The sequence below is a fragment of the Myotis brandtii genome, unplaced genomic scaffold (genome assembly GCF_000412655.1).
Source record: "Myotis brandtii unplaced genomic scaffold, ASM41265v1 scaffold174, whole genome shotgun sequence".
Classification (NCBI taxonomy): domain Eukaryota; kingdom Metazoa; phylum Chordata; class Mammalia; order Chiroptera; family Vespertilionidae; genus Myotis; species Myotis brandtii.
In genome coordinates, this window is record NW_005356437.1 from 2,707,520 (window position 1) to 2,725,805 (window position 18,286).

Sequence of the window (18,286 nt, forward strand, 5' to 3'; positions counted from 1 at the left end):
GATTCTTTAACATAAATAAAGCTAGTCATAAGAAACCTGTATCAAACCTCACCCTTAATGGTGAAACTTCAGACTTATACCATACCCTTTCAATACAAAAATATGAGGAATGCCCACTAAAATTGATTTTTTGTTTCCTTTCAACATTGTACTAGAGATCCTAGCTAGTACACAAATGACAAGAACACGAACGGATATAAAGATTAAGAAAGAGAACACAAAACTGCCATGTGTAAATGACATAACTGTAGAAAATCCGAAAGTCAAATTATTCAAACCAATTAAAAGTTCAGCAAGACTGTAGAAGATCAGTAATTAAAAATCAACTGAGTCATTATTCATAATTGTCTCAAAATAGAAACACAAATATCCACTGATGAATGGATAAATTGTGGTATATTTATAATGAATCAAAAACATGCAAGTGAAAGAAGCCCAATGCAAAAGACTACTTACTGCATGATTCCATATTTATGAAATTCCAGAAAAGGCAAAACTATAGTGACAAAAAGCAAGTTAGTGGTTGCCATGGCCAAGGGCTGGTGAAGGAAGATCGAAAAGACATGAGGAAACCTTTTAGCCTAATGGAAATGTTTCATATCTTGAATGTTGTGGTGAAATATGACTTTATACAGTTACCACAAATTCAATTAAATTGTACACATAATATGGGTCAATTTTATTGCATGTAAATTATATTTCAATATGGGGAACGAGGGAAAAATCAACTGAAATCCTACGTATTAGGCAATAAAAATCTAACAACACCAAAGGCTGGAGAAAGTATGGAACAATGAGAATTGAAACCTTTCATAGAATTGACAGGAGTTAGTACAATTGCTTTGGGGGATAACTTGGCGGCATCTAATAAAATTAAAGATACATACCTATGACCAGCAATTCCATTCCTAGGACTATAGCCTTAGATATCCTTTTGTGCACATACATAAAGATATAACTCCAATAATGGTTACTGTAGAATTGTCAATAAGAATATTGGAAATAACCTAAATATCCATCAAGTGGAGAATAAAGTATTGTAGGTTCATATAATAATAGTTAAAATGAAATCAACTAGCATTGTTGATTTTGAGATAAATCTCAGAAACATAATGCTGAACAAAAAACAAAGACAAAACAAAACACAAACCAAGTAATATGCGTAATACATAGAGTATATGTACTTAAGACTTTAAAAATATAAAATGATATTAGATTCTTTGTTTTTGTATGCTTATATTATTTAAAAAATTTTTGTTTGTTTATTAATCCTCAACTGAGGATATTTTTCCCATTGCTTTTTCAGAGACAGTGGGAAGGAGGGAGAAGAAACATCTATGTGAGAGAAGACACATCAACTGGTTGCCTCCCACACATGTCCTGACTGGGGGCAGGCAGTGAACGCACAACCCAGGTGCGTGCCCTTGACCAAGAATCGAACCTGAGACCCTTAGGTGTGCAGGCTGGTGCTCTAGCCACGCTGGCCAGTGCTATCATTACTTCTTAATTAAAGAACAACAAAAAATCAACAAGAAAGAAAATCACTCGTGAACAAGAGCTTCTTCACTGGGGTATATAACATTACCTGGCCTAATTTAAAACAAATTGCAGAAACATAACCTCCCTATGTACTGCAATAAAACTGGTTCACCTTAAATTATGCTGATGTGAGGTAAGAGATCTCCCGCAGGTGCTGTACAATTATCATTTCATTAATCTTTCTAAAACCTCAAGTTTTTACCCCAGTTTATAATTGAAGACACTAAGCACACGCTGGCCTACAATCATTCCTCAACAGCAGGTATAGAAAGACACAGCATTCAAAAGCATTTTCAGTCTTGCACGGTATTAATTTCTAGTTCAAATAAATCTTATATGATAAAGTAAAATTGCTTAATTACATCTTAAGCAAAATGAAGGACAAAATCTCTTCTGGTGTTTCAATTAGTTAAGAATTAGGTCACCTTAATCATTTCCCTAAGGAGCTTCAGAAATGTGCTTCAGTTATAAACTTAACTCAGACAAAATGCAAGGGTTTTCATCTAATTTTTATTCTGATCCCATACTAACAAAGCAATTTACATACCCAGGCACTTCTATTTGAGCCTCCTTTTTAGGAAGAATGAAAAAAACATTTTTTCAAAGCTCTCAGATATACTATTTTGCATTATTATAGCAAATGAACAATGCTTTAAGAACCAAAGTACTAAGAAAAAAAAAATATCTGTTAGGGTTAAAAATTATATTACATTTAAAAAAGTGACGTCATAAACACTTCGGGTATAAAAATGAGACAGAAATACAGAAAAGAACCAATATAATTTATTCAACTCAGAGTAACATGAGCTACTGAACCTTCTGAACTAGATTTAGTTATTTAGAAATGCACATTTGAAAACATTTGGTGAAAGGTTCAGAGTGGGCCGGGGTCACGCACTTATGACATGAGGCCATAATGTATCAAAAAAGATTTTATTGCCCTAGCTGGTTTGGCTCAATGGATAGAGCGTCGGCCTGCGGACTGAAGGGTCCCAGATTCGATTCCAGCCAAGGGCACATGCCTGGGTTTCGGGTTCGATCCCCAGTGGTGGGCGTGCAGGAGGCGGCCAATCAATGATTCTCTCTCATCATTGATGCTTCTATCTCTCTCTCCCTCTTCCTTCCTCTCTGAAATCAATGAAGAAATATATATATATAAAAAAAATGATTTTATTCCAGGCACCTGTGTGCAGGTGGGCTGAGTCTGACAAAATGGAGTCAGCAAAGAGAGCAGGGAGAGAAAAGGTTTTATTAATTTTTGCTGGTTGTAAGCCGCTCTGCTGACCTAAGGGTCCAGTTGTCCTTGGTTCCTCCCAGCGTCAGATAGCTAGTGGTTTTCTGGGCTATGCGATGCTCAAGGCTGCAAGCTTTCTGCAAGATACCTGCTAAGCACAATAAGTTTTTCTCTTTCCCATTTTATTCTCCTTAACCCTTTCGTGTGGTAATATGGATAAATATGGGGATGCACAGGCCAGCTGCCCATGGATGTGCCGTTTGGCCTGTGTACTGTTTTCCAAAATACAGAATTAGTCGCCAACATTTTGAAAAATCAGATGATTCAAATCTTTAAAAATGGATTTCTGATTAATGGTCTAGTTTTCTCGACTCCTTTCTCATCATTTTTGTCCCTAGTTGAAAACAAAACATTCCAAGTTCTTTTCTACATCACAGGGTTTTGAAACCTGACCTTCATTTCTAGCTATGACTAGGGATGCTCCCTTCCGAGAACCCAATTTTATAAAACAACCAGTCTAAACCAGTTCCCCATATAAAGGATTTTGAGTTCTGGGTTTTAGAGACCAGATTAATATGGTTAATAAAGCACCTTAATCTTTTAAATAACGGAACAGGCATTCTTTTACAAAGAACAAATCCAAACAGTTGGCATTAGCAAACAAAAAAAATGGTGGCAAAGAGCAGGGATTGGATAAGCCCAAAGAAAACTCTGGTCCAAGGGCTACAAGAATCAAAGGGCTGTTCCAGACAACTCCCAGTTTCCAGAAAAGATAAAACAATGAGAATGACGGAAGGCTACACAGGTTATAATACCATCTATATGACATTCTAGAAAAGGCAAACTATAGGAACAGAAAACTGGGACAGGAGTGAGAGACAGGAATGACTACAAAGTGATATGAAGGATTTTTTGGGGGGAGGGGGTGAGGAAAATATTCTGTATATGACTATATACACTTGTCAAAATTACCAGAACTGTATACCTAAAAAGGCCAAATTTTCCAGTATTCAATACTCCAGTAAACTCGAATTCCTTTCCTTTCTCAACTTATGAGCAGCAAGGACAGGTTTTGTGTGTGTGTTTTAGTTTTCCTAAGACCCAATTAAATGATACTAAAGAAGCTGAAAAAGGTACAAATCTGTAAGAAAAAGAACAGAAAAATAAGATTGATATCAGACAAGAAATGTCAAAATTTTAGAGGACGAAAAACAGCTGGACAAGTGGTATTTTAACTTTTCCATCTCAATTACTTCATCATAAGTGTGCGTTATCTGATAGGGTTGTTGTGGGGATTAAATGAGAAAATATATGAAGCATTTAAATCATTGTTGGGTACATAGTAAATACGAAGTGCTTAATAAATGATAGCTGTCATTTCCTTCACCAGCTGATTTAGCTGAGAGAGATAAGCTGAAATAAAAATCTACTAAGGTTAGTTAAAGCAAATAAAAAGCAATCTACAAAAAAAAGCAATCTACAACTGAAAAGGCCAATTGCAAAAAGACTTACATTACTGGAAAAGCAATCTACAATTGAAAAGGCCAATTGCAAAAAGACTTACATTACTGGACAACAAAATTAAATCCCTTTCCATTCCAGTAAGAATTTTAAAATAAACAAACAAAAACCTTGGTTATCATTTAAAATCTACTTTAAAAATTCCAAAATGCTCTCCTAACTATAATCTTAGACCCACAAAAGTTATGTCAGAGATTGCTCCAATTTATTATTTTTAAGCTATAAAGACAGCAAACGTTTGTTTGCATTTTCTTATTCATTTAAATCAGTATTTGACTTTTCAAACAAGATTGCTACAATCTCAGCTATGGTGACAAAAGTCCACATGGGAAATGCTGTGTCTGACATAGCAAAATAAAGCAGTTTTTCAAGTGGTTATCATTACATGAATAGAGTTATTATACTATTCTGTACTTGGAATAGGGGGAGATTTTAAAATGAGAAATTAATCTAAAATTACAATGTCTACAAAACACATTTCTCATTAACGAACATCCTTAACTGTTAAAAAATCCTACAATATACAAGCAGCAATACAGGCACAAAAAGAAATTAAAATTTAAAGCCATTGTGTCACAATCTAACTATTTTAAGAAATCTATAAAATCTGAACCACATATTGGCATTCTATATAATCAGCACAGGTCTATGTTTAGAAAATAGGTCAGAAATAAAAAATCAGGCTGTAAATGCTTTTAGTGCTAGATAATAACTCACTTTTATATCATTAGGAACAAAGCAGAATATTAATATATGAATATGTACCTTAAAAATCTTTTATTCTTTTTTACATATATAAAATTCATATTGGTGAGATTGAAAGGCAATGGGTAGTCAAAAGAAAAGTCTAGACCAGCACTTACAGGCAGATTTATAAACAATGGTATTACATATGCTACTTATTGTAAATTGTAGCCTTTACCAGGAATAGATAAATTGGTCAAAATAGGTTTCTTCTGCCACTGGCTAAATCATGAGTTCATATTGTTCCTAATAAGAATGTCAACTGTCTTCCTGAAAATTTTAGGTATGATAGGAATAATAATTTCTATAATTCATTATAACATTAAGTGTAAAGATTAGAGGGTGAAAAGCAAACCTGTTCTAGACTCATTTTTGTTTAAACCTTGGATCTTAATATTACTCAACAAGAGAATTACACATTCATATTCAAATATGAATAATCCATTTAAAATGCAGAATTTTTTATAAGAAAATTCCTATTATATTCTATTAAAAGCATAAAATAATTTAAATGGAAACTTGTATCTTCCGACCAAGTTGAAAAATTTCAAAGTTAATACATGACTACTAGAAAAATAAATCCACTTCTTGAGATGGGGCATATTTATCTCTATAGAGTGAAATGTAAAAAGTACTTTGAGCCCTGGCTCAGTGGTTAGAGTGTCACCCTGCGGGTTCCATTCCTGGTCAAGGGCAAGCATCTGGGTTGCAGGTTCGACCCCCAGCCCTGGTCTGGGTGTGTGCAGGGGCAACCAATCCATATGTCTCTCTCACATTGTTGTTTCTTCTTTTCTGTTTCTCTTCTTCTCTTCCTCTGTTTCTCTCTCCCTCCCTCCCTTGCTACTTCCACTCTCTCTAAAAATCAATGGGAAAAAAAATATCCTGGTGTGAGGATTAACACATAAAATAAAATTAAATTAAAAGTGCTTTGAACACTATGCCTAAGTATCAAATGCATCTACAATAAATACTCAGTAGTCATTTGATCTTGTTCCATCATTACACCAGTCTTCTAGCTCTTGGATCCCAGGGTGTTGTTTTCTTGTGAAAGCAGATACAGACATTTAAGTAGGTTGTGATTAATTTGGTTTACATAATTGGTTAGTCTATCTCAGCTACACTAAGTGCTTCTCAAACGTTGGGGCCGCTTAGTAACTTAAAAATTCCTAGTCTAGTGTCTGGCCATGCAATAGGTGCCTCTGCATATATGATCAGTTTAATTCTCAGAAAGAAAAGCTTCCATGTGGAAGGACCATGAAAAGGCCTTTTAGTCCAATACATCATTTTATATTATATTTATAAATATAATGGAAGCCAGAAAAGTTAAGTAAAATTATTTGTGTATTATCACAGAACTAATAAGGCCTAAATATCATCTGACTCCATGTGCATCTTAGGGAAGAGGAAGCATGAAGATATTAGGTCAACCACCTGACTAACAACTCAGGCAAATTAATTCTGGTAATAGGTAAAGTGACATGATATCACAACTGGATAATACTCATATCCAACAACAACAACAACAACATAGCCCGAGTTTCTACAAAATTCTGCATCATAATGGGTTTACCTCAATTAAACCACACATATAATAAGTGCTGTGCCAGATTTTTATCTACTGTTCATCAAAGCATAGTAATAAAAATGTATTAAAATCATATGCACAGAAGCAAAAAACAAAGAAAAATAATTCAGGCACAACAGCTTATATAAGCATGTCAAAATAAATGAAAAAGATATTAAGTACAAAACGAAACCTAAGTAAAGTTAAGAGTGATAAAGCCACAAGGCAAAACCACAAAGTTGGTGATGAGTTGTTGCTCTAAAGGAGACAGTTTTGGAGCTTTAAAGAGGAAAACCAGAAAATGCCTTATATATCTCTCTCCAGGCAATCCTGTCTGACCTTAAACTAGTGCTAATAATGCAGCTGGTTTCCATTATCTATTATTAATTATCATTAAGTCCATTTTTAATGTTTAAGACATATTCTAATAGATCTTTAAAAAGCTATCAAGATAGCAAAATTCAAAGTCCTATTGATTTCCAGTTAAATGTTTATCTTTACGTCTTCCTGAAAGCTGGACAGAGTAATAGTAAAAAGAATAAACAAAATAAACCTTAATACAAAGAATAAAAATGAATGACAGCAAACTATGTCAATAAAAATTTGAAAGTTGAAAGCACAAGGAAAAACATCTGAAGCTTCTAGAGGAAAAAAGTGAAGCAAAATTGGCCATGTACAAAGAACCAGGAATCAGAATGGCATCAGACCAGAAGATAACAAAATGCTGGAGGGAAAAATTACTAACCTAGAATTTTATACCCAGATGATTTATTAATTAAATGTGAGGATCAAGATTCTCAGACATGCATGGTTTCAAAAATATTGATCTCAGATTCATAAAACTATCGAACCAACATGGGATGGAGGCAAAGTTCATTCAAATCCAGGATAGCAATTACCCTCAGGACATCTGCATAGCAACATGGTTGGAGTGTAACCAGTCTAGATGATAACACTGAAGAATAACAAGTGGACTATCACCAAGAAAACAGGAAACATGATCAAGCTACCTGATAAGTCTGTACATACAGAAAAGCAATTATACTACTGTCAGAGAGTCTGAAGATGAATCAGCAATAAGTACATAGAAAAATAAGCAATTCTCCCTCTCAGTCTAAGGAGCAATTATCAAATAATAAAAAGGTTTTGTATGAGAAAGGTAGTATAAAGTCACTCTATACTACTCAGATGTAAATAATGTTTATGTCAATTATAAAAACAAAGAATATAAATTTAACCAGAAATTACTATAACTATACCAGGAAAATAGATTATGTGCAATATGTAAAAATATATAGAAAAAGCTAAATATTCACTTTTTTATTATTAGGAAGCCAGTAGGCAATACATATTGCAAAAAACAAAAAATAGAAAAAAAACACCCAGAAACAATGAAACAGCAGTATATGCAAGTATTTAGAGAAGCTCTCCAAATGTGGTCCAGGAACACCCTTTCAGAGGACCCACCTGTTAGAACTATTCTTATAATAAAACTAAGACAATGTTTTCTTCATTATTCTCAGACTAGTGTACAGTGGAGTTTTCCAAAAGCTAAGTGGATAATAGTACAACAGGCCGGCTGCAGAAGCTGATATGAGAATCTAGCTGCCTTCTATTAAGCTAAGTAAAGAATGCTGCAAAAAATGGAAAACAATGTTACTTAGCTTCTGAATGCTAAAGCAATTTTTTAACCTTTTTCATTTCATGGCACACATAAACTACTAAAATTCTATGCACACCAAAAATGTATTATATTTTTTGCCAATCTGACAAAAATAAATATAATTTTGAGTCATTCACACCAGACGGTTATTGTATTGGCTGTAATTTTTTTTTTTTTTTTACAATCTAAGTGTAAAGGGGTCGGTTCCCCTGACTAAATAGTCAGGTATTGTATGTTTTAAAAATTCTCATGGCCCTGACTGGTTTGGCTCAGTGGATAGAGCGTCGGCCTGCGGACTGAAGGGTCCCGGGTTCGATTCGAAAATAAATAAAAAAAATAAAAAGCTATCAAGATAGCAAAATTCAAAGTCCTATTGATTTCCAGTTAAATGTTTATCTTTACGTCTTCCTGAAAGCTGGACAGAGTAATAGTAAAAAGAATAAACAAAATAAACCTTAATACAAAGAATAAAAATGAATGACAGCAAACTATGTCAATAAAAATTTGAAAGTTGAAAGCACAAGGAAAAACATCTGAAGCTTCTAGAGGAAAAAAGTGAAGCAAAATTGGCCATGTACAAAGAACCAGGAATCAGAATGGCATCAGACCAGAAGATAACAAAATGCTGGAGGGAAAAATTACTAACCTAGAATTTTATACCCAGATGATTTATTAATTAAATGTGAGGATCAAGATTCTCAGACATGCATGGTTTCAAAAATATTGATCTCAGATTCATAAAACTATCGAACCAACATGGGATGGAGGCAAAGTTCATTCAAATCCAGGATAGCAATTACCCTCAGGACATCTGCATAGCAACATGGTTGGAGTGTAACCAGTCTAGATGATAACACTGAAGAATAACAAGTGGACTATCACCAAGAAAACAGGAAACATGATCAAGCTACCTGATAAGTCTGTACATACAGAAAAGCAATTATACTACTGTCAGAGAGTCTGAAGATGAATCAGCAATAAGTACATAGAAAAATAAGCAATTCTCCCTCTCAGTCTAAGGAGCAATTATCAAATAATAAAAAGGTTTTGTATGAGAAAGGTAGTATAAAGTCACTCTATACTACTCAGATGTAAATAATGTTTATGTCAATTATAAAAACAAAGAATATAAATTTAACCAGAAATTACTATAACTATACCAGGAAAATAGATTATGTGCAATATGTAAAAATATATAGAAAAAGCTAAATATTCACTTTTTTATTATTAGGAAGCCAGTAGGCAATACATATTGCAAAAAACAAAAAATAGAAAAAAAACACCCAGAAACAATGAAACAGCAGTATATGCAAGTATTTAGAGAAGCTCTCCAAATGTGGTCCAGGAACACCCTTTCAGAGGACCCACCTGTTAGAACTATTCTTATAATAAAACTAAGACAATGTTTTCTTCATTATTCTCAGACTAGTGTACAGTGGAGTTTTCCAAAAGCTAAGTGGATAATAGTACAACAGGCCGGCTGCAGAAGCTGATATGAGAATCCAGCTGCCTTCTATTAAGCTAAGTAAAGAATGCTGCAAAAAATGGAAAACAATGTTACTTAGCTTCTGAATGCTAAAGCAATTTTTTAACCTTTTTCATTTCATGGCACACATAAACTACTAAAATTCTATGCACACCAAAAATGTATTATATTTTTTGCCAATCTGACAAAAATAAATATAATTTTGAGTCATTCACACCAGACGGTTATTGTATTGGCTGTAATTTTTTTTTTTTTTTTACAATCTAAGTGTAAAGGGGTCGGTTCCCCTGACTAAATAGTCAGGTATTGTATGTTTTAAAAATTCTCATGACACACTGGTTGAAATTCGCTTTGCTAAAGAGTTTTTATGTTGTAGGAATGCATCCTTTCCAGTTGGTGGGGGCCTATGTGTGAAATAGCAAGAATATCCTATATAATAAAAGGCTAATATGCAAATCAACTGAACATCAGAACGACTAGTCATCACACTGACCACCAGGGGGCAGACGCTCAACGTAGGAGCTGCCTCCTGGTGGTCAGTGCACTCCCACAGGAGCAGCACCGCTCAGCCAGAAGCCAGGCTCACAGCTGGCGAGCGCAGCGGCTGTGGCTGGAGCCTCTCCCGCCTCCACAGCAGCACTAAGGATGTCCGACTGATGGTTTAGGCCTGCTTGGCCTAAGCCGTCAGTCAGACACAGACATCCCCCGAGGGCTCCCGGATTGCGAAAGGGCACAGGCTGGGCTGAGGGACGCCCTCCCCGCCCCCACGCTGCCCAGTGCACGAATTTCATGCACCAGGCCTCTAGTTGTTATATAATTGACATGTGAGGGAGAGTAATATTACAAAGCAAGAATAAAGGGAATAAAATGGGCAAAAGCACTAACACTTGACAGTTTCAACAGAGTGTTGTTTTCACAACACTATGCAAGGTTGGTACCACCAACTGTATTTTACAAATGAGGACACAAGCTTGGGAGGATTTCTGACTTGCCCAAATTAATATACAGGTTACAGTATTATCATTTGCCAGTAGGACCTAACAGTATCTGAAAATGGCTTCAGGTTTGAAGCATTAATCTATAAAAGCAAAAAATTAATAACTGCTTTGCTTAGTTTATTTCTTGAAGTCTGTTACTTCTAAAAATATTTAAGGTAAGCTTACTTAAAACCAGTGACATCTGCAAAGCTGAATCAAAAGCAAAAAGGAAAACTGGATAGATACTACATTTGTCTCGCATCATGAAACTGTTTGAATGGCAAACCCTGTAACAAAGTTAGAGTTGTAATAACTCTAATAGTAGTAATAACAATAATAGTGGCTAGTATCTATGGAGTCTTACTCTGTTACAGCATTGTGATAAGCTTTTAGATGATCATATTCCCTATTTTGCTGATGGAGAAACTGAGACAGGGTTGAAATAACTTACCAAAGTATCACAGTGGTAAAGGCAGGATTTATACTCTGAGTCATAAAATCTTGACAATATTGTCCTGAACTGTACCTCTCTTCTGCTTGAGGGGACTGGGGCAAAAAGGAAAAAATATTCTTTTGATTCTTCCCCCAACCATTTAAAAATGTAAAAATCATTCTTAGCTCATGTGCCATATAAAAATTGGTAGCAGCAGACTATATTTGGGCCCATCGACCATAATTTATCAGCACGGCTCTTCACTACAAAGGAAACTAAAACAGTTGTCCATGTCAGGCCTCTAGTGTCTTTTTGCCTAAAATGCTTGTATGAATTAGTTAATATTTAACAATCATATTTCAAATAAAAACCCCGATTCTAGTGCTTAAAAATTAGAGGGTTGAGCAACACTGAATCCATATTGAAAACGAACAATGTTCTAACTTGTTTAATATGCAAAAAGCCCAGCTTCGCTAATTCATTTTCTTGGGCCCAGGAGGCATGGAGTTTGCCCTTTTTGCTTAATATGACTAGCAATACACTAGCTGAAACTGATGGGCCTGGGAAAATTTTTTCTAGCATTAAAATGAAAGCAAGAAAAAAATGATTTTTTCCTACAAAATCTGATGAAGTAGTATATACAGAACAGAAATACTAGAAAAAGGTTGGCTAACAAAATATTATGAAATGCAGATCTTAAATCAACTAGCTCTTAAAATCATTTTTCCCAGCATAAAGATGGGTCTTCTTTTGGATGTCATATTTTTGGCTCTTATATAACTAGAGGCCCGGAGCACGAAATTCATGGAAGGAGGGGTGGAGGGGGTCCCCTCAGTCTGGCCTGCACCCTCTCCAATCCAGGACCCCTCGGGGGATGTCTGACTGCCGGTTTAGGCCCAATCCCTGTGGGGCCTAAACCGGCAGTTGGACATCCCTCTTGAAATCTGGGACCACTGGCTCCTAACCACTCACCTGCCTGCCTGTCTGATCACCCCTAACCACCTCTGCCTCCCTGCCTGATCGCCCCTCACCGCCCTCCCCTGCTGGCCTGATTGCCCCTAACCGCCCTCCCCTGCCAGCCTGATCACCCCTAACTGCTCTCCCTTGCCAGCCTGAATGCCCCTAACCGCCTCTGCCTCGGCCCCCGCCACCATGGTTTTGTCTGGAAGGAGGACCGGACAACCAGAAGATGTCCAGTCAACCCAGTCTAATTAGCATATTACCCTTTTATTAGTATAATTTTAAACATTATAATCATATTTAAAGAAAAAAATAAATTCAAGATTTAACCTATTTTTAACTCATTCTGCAAAACAGACTTAAGTTTCTTAAAATGATTTTGGCATTAAAAGTTAAACATTCAAAAATACAAAAATCCATCAAAACTATGCCAAAAAAGGCTTATGCAAATATTCAAAACCTCAAAGTATTAAATATATAACACCATACTTAGTATTATTTTCCCAAATAAGTATCCAAGATATTTAACTTCAAAATGTTAGTGTTTTAACTTCAACATTAATTTTTCTTGATACATTTTCATTAGCTCTAAGTCATAAAATTACTGCTGGAAACTTATCAGCATTGAAATAAATGAAAAATTAGAATATCCCTCTATCATAAAGAGTAATTTCTTCATTTCTGTAACTCAAGACTGAAATTCTTCTGCTTAAGAATATTCTTGATTTCCTCCCAAATGGTAGAATATAGAAATGCTCCCTAAAAGTTATTTTTACCTCTACTCAATTTAAGAGCACAAAAAGTCTTCAATTGTTTAAAATAATTTTATTCATGCAATTGTTAGAAAGTACAATTTTATTGTAGGTTTCCTAAAAGCAGTTAAGAATATGTATCATAAATACTGATTAAAGAGGATAATCACAATTACATATTTTTTCAATGATTTTTCTTAGGATCATATCTCTAATATAATTTCCAATTTTCAACTTTCAGCAGTCTACCCTGTAAGTGATTCTCATTGTTAAGCTTTGTACAAAGAACAAAACAGAGCCAAGAAAATAACTCTTCACACATAATATAAGCTTCTTGAAAATATAGCTGCAGTATTACTATTTTCTACAATGTATAAACAACAACCTCATTCAGAAATTCAAAATTGTCAAATCCTTTATTTAACAGACAGCAGTTGTGGCCTAAAGAAGATCTTCGAGGGCAAAGTCCTTAACTTCTTCAGTCTGAGCAGTAATAAAAAGTGCCAAAAAGTTTAGGTGAATAAATTCATCAATGTATCGGAGGAGAAATTTTTCCTGGATCATCCTCTACTGATAACAAAGATAGACAAAGCAGTCCAAGTACCATTAGTTATAATGTGAATTCAGAAAGTATTTCCTGTTGAAAAAACAGCATGCCTTTCAAATAGACACCTCAGTTATTTAAGTTACGATTCAATAGCACTAAGAGAAAGAAAATGTCCCACAATTACTACTTATAACATTTTCAATGTACATTAAAAGCAAGTCAAACTTCAGCAATACATAAAGAAAACCTCTTAAGTTAAATTCTAAATCAACTTAAAAAGGCTTGTAACTGTGTGTTCCAAGAGATATTTCTGTTCAAAAATACTTCTACACACTTAAACCTCTTTCTTACATGAGAGTTGAATTCCACAATGTCTTAAAAGTGTATGATTTTGCCAAGGATAGTATACCTGCTTGTCTAGTCAGGAGAAAATATGTTTAAGATGACACTGGTAATACCCCAAGCAGGTAACTTGTCCTCCAACTGTATAATATGCAACCTGGTCCACGCTCTGCAGCAGCAGCATCCGATGGAGGTCTTGCCAAGTCACTTGGCATGTACAGAGCAAATAATTTATCTCCCAGTACTAAACCTTCACTTCACATATCAATACCCTCATGGAGAACCAAATGTAATGCCTGCAAAGCTTTTACAGACTGATGTTTACAAACACTAGGTAATGATATGCACTTGTCAAGGAGAACCAAGCTCCCAATCCCCTCTGTGAAGATCAACACATTTCAGTAAATGTCATCACATATTTTGTTCCTTCTTTCCTCTGCCCCCCACAACCACCAAAAAAAAATCAGAAAAACAAAGACCACCACCAAAAAAACTAAATTATAAAACTCTCTAGCCCAGTTTAATGCAAATAGGAAATGCCAGTAAGTGTCAAGAATAAGGGCCCAAATAGCCATTTTCTGATGGGTAACTTAGACCTTACTGGGTTAGTATTTCACTTTTTCTCAAGCTTCCATCCTGCCCCATCTTCTCACCCACACAAACACTTTACTTTGATAAACATCTCCCATTTGCCCTAGCCAGTTTGGCTCAGTGGATAGAGCATAGGCCTCTGGACCAAAGGTCCTGGGTTCAATTCTGGTCAAGGGCACGTACCCAGATTACAGGCTCCTCCCCAGCCTGGGCCCTGGTTGGGGCTCGTGCAGGAGGCAACCAATTGATGTGTTTCTCACATCGATCGGTATTTCTCTCTCTTCCACTCTCTCTAAAAAATCAATGGAAAAATATCCTCTGGTGAGGATTTAAAAAAAAAAAATCTCCCTTTTAAGAATGTCTACAACTCCAATGTACGAGAAGAGGTAATATGATTTATGAGCAAAATGCATGCCGTATGGAATATCTTTGAAGCAAACGTTAGCCTTTACCAGGTTGGTCACTGAGAAAGGTGTTTCATAATTATGCATTACAACAAAATGAGTTGTTGACAACTATTGTTCTACAGCCGGAGTGGGGATGTCCGGGCCCATGGGACATATAAGGCCTGTGAAATCATTTGGTCTGGCCTTGCCAAGGCACTAGGGGTGAGCTAATTAAATGTTTGCCCAAATATAGCAGGCTAGTTTTTAAGTTGATAATTTTGTATGGCCCGTGAATGATATTATAAATATCCAAATTGCCCTTGGCAGAAAAAATGTCCCCCACCCGTTCTACACTGACATAACCCAAAATGAATATTTGATTTATTACATAATACCTCTCTCTATTCATCTCCTTTCTCTTTGACCTATTGCTACTTAATATGAGGAAGGAACATAACATGCAAAATACAGGAAGGATAACAGTCTGGTTAGGGTGAGGAGGTAGTAATTTTTCACAATGAAAACAATTTAATTTCTGCCAAATATAATTATATAGTCCTAGCCTCTTCATAGAATTTTAAAACTGGAAGAGTCCTTACAAACCATTTGGTCCTACCCTGTTATCTTACTAAAATCTTAAACCCAAGTCCAAACAGTTAAGTAACGACTTAACTGAGATATCTGACTCAGTACATCAAGTATTTTCTTTGACATTTGCACATCTATAACAAACGATTTTGCAAAGTTCAAAGTTACAGACACAAACATAATTTTTGCCTGTAACATAAAACATGCATTTAATTTCAAATTCACCTAGTATACAAAACATAAGTAGTACTTTTTGCTGTTTCTACACATCTAAGAGTTTTGTGCTGATTGGGACAGGTGGAGGAAGGTGAAAATAGTTAAGGGGAAATGTAGGAAAAGAATAAAAAATAGCAAAGCTTGTTGAGATAAAAAAAATCAACAGACATGGCTATTGGAATTAACAGTTACTGAAAAGACAAGATTGAAAAATGGGGCAATAAAACTGCTTCCAGTGGGTTCTCACCCTAAAGTGAGAAAAGAGCTAAAGAAACAGCAAAAGATAAGAGCGCTGTAAAAGTACTGGAATGCGTATTACATAAGCCAGCTGACTGGAGTGATGGAATTCTTGAAGCATAAGGTAGTAGAATCTGTATTTTCAAATCAGAGTCCCAGATGATATGAGAGCAAGTGCCCCTTAAGAGTACATTTTGAGCCTCAGCCGGTGTGGCTCAGTGGATAGAGTGTCGGCCTGCAGACCGAAGGGTCCCGGGTTCGATTCTGGTCAAGGGCACATGCCCGGGTTGCGGGCTCGATCCCCAGTAGGGGACGTGCAGGAGGCAGCCGATCCATGATTCTCTCTCCTCATGGATGTTTCTCTCTCTCTCTCTCCCTCCCCCTTCCTCTCTGAAATCAATAAAAATATTTAATAAAAAAAAAAAAGAGTACATTTTGAGAAACGCTGTTTTTTAGGATACTGTGTTTTAGGAGGGTTAAAGGTAATACCAATTCTTGTTCAGGAGTTCTGGTCCATAACTAGCTTTACTTGATCCTCTCAACCAACCACAAAAGGAAAGCCCCCAGAAGGGTGATTCTGTGCAGAATCCAGGCAGTCAAACTAGGTAGTTACTGTATAGTCACCCCAAGGAGCCAGAGAACATTATGTAATCACTGCCCAAGCTCTAAGATGAAGAGACAGTTCTTTCACAAATGTGTGTTATAAAATACGCTTTCCATTTATCATTAAGTGACTAGCTGGTTGTAAGGATTCTATTTTTCATGTACAGCAGTATTTTATCACTCGCTGAAGAAATCTTTGAGCTTATAGCCAGAAAAAGAATTAGTCATTTTGTATCTGTCCATTCATCCATAACTGCTGTGTGGTCACAAAGGAAGACTCTAGCCCTCACAGCTTAGTTCCAGTATTTTTTCTTTGGATATGGGGATCTGAGGAAATAGAAATGGAAAACAAAGCACAGAGCTATGAATGGTTACTTTTTTATAGCTGCTATAACCAAAAAAAATGTGAATATGGTGAAATAGTTAGAAATTCTGAGGATCTAAAAACAGGGTCAACATTTCAGAAATGGCAGTAAATGTCAAAAGTTGGATTTAAAGCTGCCCAAGCAGATTTGTTCTGATTTCTGTGCAGCTTCAAATCTTCTTCACTACAGGGGAACAGAGCAAAGCTGTCTGAAGTGACATCATCTGATGCTCCCCTCCCCCCTTTTTAATGGGAGGAATCATACTTGCTTATACGATTTAAAAAGACATATAATAGAATTAAAACCTATCTATATATATGTATTTGAGACTGCTGTGACTGGGCATTTGACTATCAATCTATTTCAGGTACACTGAATGTTACTTAAATATAGAGCTAAGATAATTTGCTACTGGAATTATGGTCTGTGCATTCCAAACATTTTCTTGTAAGACCAAGCCTGTTTGCAATGGATTCAGAAAAACAATACAATATCCAAACTTAATCCTTCGGGAATAAGTTCACTGTTCCTATTTCAAGGCAAGGCAGACATTTAAAATCAACCCTGACCTTTGTGTTTTTAACTAGAACATTTCCAAAAATAAGTACAGGCTAACATTTCCACATCCAGATTAACATTAAATTCTCAAACATTTTTATAGTATATTAGTGGCCTATTTTTCAGTAACAATTTTCAGTAGACTATATAAAAAATAACGCGTATTACGCATGCCTGCCCACAAACTGAGTTTTTTTAAAAGTTAAAACTGAGTTTATCCTAGTGATAGTAAGTCTTGAAAAATGCTAACGAAGATGAGCACAACTATGATTTCACTCCTGGTTTTACTTAGAACTAAAAGAGGGGTTTTGTAAAATTAAAGGAACATTTTATAAGGGACGTAGGACAAGTTTGCTACATTTAGTTTCACTTAGCCTAAAGGGTCCTATAAAAGCCAACTGTCGGTTTTACACTCACATCTACATAGTAATTACTGATCTTTAGCTGCAATATTTTAGTTATAAAACCTGCAGCCAGAAGCTGCCCTGCGCACCTTCACTTGGCTGTCCCCCCGCGCCCGCCCCCCTCGCTCCCTCTCCCGACCCCATCCTGGAGTTCACCTGCCAATAGCGAAGGGCCGTGGGGAAAGGAGGTAAAGAAGAAAATGCTTTTAAAATTACGAGGCTTACAGTGGGTGGACTTAGTCCAAGTGCTGTTCAGCCTCGAAGCGAAAGTAGGAAGCAGCAGAGCTTTGGGCTGGCTGTGATGTCAGCCATTTTAGGCACATCATTCACACCGGGAGGAAGTGCCAAACTCCGGAGTTGTTTGTGAGGCTTTGCTGGTCGCCGCTGGCCTCCAGTGCGCAGGAACCCGGTCCCGGCCCCGACTGCACCGACGGCCGCGAGCTCGGCACAGTTCTTCTTCCATCCTTCTCTCTCCAGGCCCCCCAAACCCCCCGCCCCGCGTCAGGCACGGCTTCCTGCACACGCACTTTCTTACAAAGAAGCTGCGGCCAGACAAGCAAGGGGCGCAGCCCGAGA

At 36.3% G+C, this 18,286-nt stretch overlaps 1 protein-coding gene across 2 annotated transcripts in view; it reads right to left on the reverse strand.

Annotated features, from left to right (window-relative positions):
* ITM2B (integral membrane protein 2B) overlaps nt 1-18,171 on the reverse strand; it is a 31,675-nt gene extending 13,504 nt beyond the window's left edge. Inside the window, exon 1 of one of the 2 annotated variants that reach the window (XM_014537216.1) lies at nt 17,936-18,171. The gene's annotated coding sequence lies outside the window, so the exon portion shown is untranslated. The remainder of the gene's footprint in view (nt 1-17,935) is intronic. The other variant, XM_014537217.1, reaches the window with a different exon arrangement.
* Nucleotides 18,172-18,286: the final 115 nt, after the last annotated feature.